This window comes from Dromiciops gliroides, chromosome 1 (assembly GCF_019393635.1).
Source record: "Dromiciops gliroides isolate mDroGli1 chromosome 1, mDroGli1.pri, whole genome shotgun sequence".
Lineage (NCBI taxonomy): Eukaryota > Metazoa > Chordata > Mammalia > Microbiotheria > Microbiotheriidae > Dromiciops > Dromiciops gliroides.
The window spans coordinates 593,334,768-593,336,214 of NC_057861.1; the positions used below are offsets into that span (position 1 = coordinate 593,334,768).

At 43.3% G+C, this 1,447-nt stretch overlaps 1 pseudogene; it reads right to left on the reverse strand.

Annotated features, from left to right (window-relative positions):
- Positions 1-432: 432 nt before the first annotated feature.
- On the reverse strand, positions 433-844 carry LOC122736216 (annotated as a pseudogene).
- Positions 845-1,447: the final 603 nt, after the last annotated feature.

The following is a 1,447-nucleotide window of genomic DNA, read 5'->3' on the forward strand; positions in this document are numbered from 1 at the left end:
TGTCTAGAAGAAAAGAGTTAAATATAATTAGAACCTTACTACCCTATAGTCAAGAAGCCCTTCCCTGACTGGGAATATAATCTGGTCTACACATCTTATGAGGTTCATGATGTGAATAGCAAAAATTTAGAAGGAGGAAGGGAATGATTTTGGCAAATGACCGAAGAACCAATATCTATGACTTTCCAGGTTTTCAATATTGATTCAGTTCCATATGTCAGACTGCATATAGCACATATTCCCTGCCACATATTTTTGTGGCCCTTTGGTTATAGTTTAAGTCAGAATGACCTATCACATAAAGTCATGTACTCTGATTATTTAGAGAATTTGGGATTTTTTTCTCCCTTTTTGCCTGAAATTTTATGATCTTTTTTTTTTTTTGACAGGTCGAGCAGTTTGACTTTATTAGCCAAAGGCAGGTCTGCCCCACTAAGTGCTCTTGGGTGGGCAGGTTCGCTTCTTCTTCACCACCACTGGCTTCTGGCTCTGCAGGATGGCACTGGCCCGGCGCAGAGTGGTCATGTGCAGATCTTTCTGGTGTTTGTTCTTGTGGATGATGTGCCAGGCGCTGTTGAACATGGCCCGGGTATTTTTGTTGATGGTGGTCCTCACATAGGAAATGGCAGGCTTCCTCTGACCTGCCCGGCACTTCAGCACCACCACGATTCCCTTGCTGTCGGCGGCCGGCTCGATGCCCACCGTCTTCCAGTAGATCAGCCCATTGTAGCGGAAAGAGTTTCCGGGCCTTGAGGTTGTGCTTGGTTCTGTACGTCTGCTTGTTCTGCTTGATGAGGAAATTGGAACAGTTCCGGTGGACCATCCACTGCAGATGGGCCAACATGGCGGTGGCGGGGGCAACCTCAGGCAGCGGGGGCTGCTCTTGCAGTGACTACCGGAAACAGAAAAGCCAAATCTTATGATCTTTAAGGAAAAGCATATCACACTTGTTCTTTACAATGGAATTCCCAACAGCCTTTGGCCAAAAGCAATATAGCTCTGACCTGACATTAGTCTGACATACTGAGAAATATAGAGAATAGAAATTAATAATACTTATCCAGACTGATTTGGAGACAGAAAACATTCACAGCTTTGAGATCATTTTCTTTGCTCACTCCAAGTGGGCATAATTATTCATTAGATGGCATCTCTTCAAGGAGAGCTTAATTTGTGGCACAAGCATTGAGAGATGTGGGCATGGGAGGGGGTTTCCTAGTCATTACTTTCTTAATCCTTGATTACTTCCACTCACCACACAGTTAAAGCATTCTGAGGGCCCATTCCCTAAAATAGAAGAAGCAAATCCTTGACAGATGAAGGCAATGAGTTAAAATTCCACCTATGATAACAATAACACATCTCTAGAGCACCTTAAGATTGAAAAAGTACTTCTCAACCATAAACCAGGAAGGTGGACAAGTACCATTATACCTATTTTATAGAT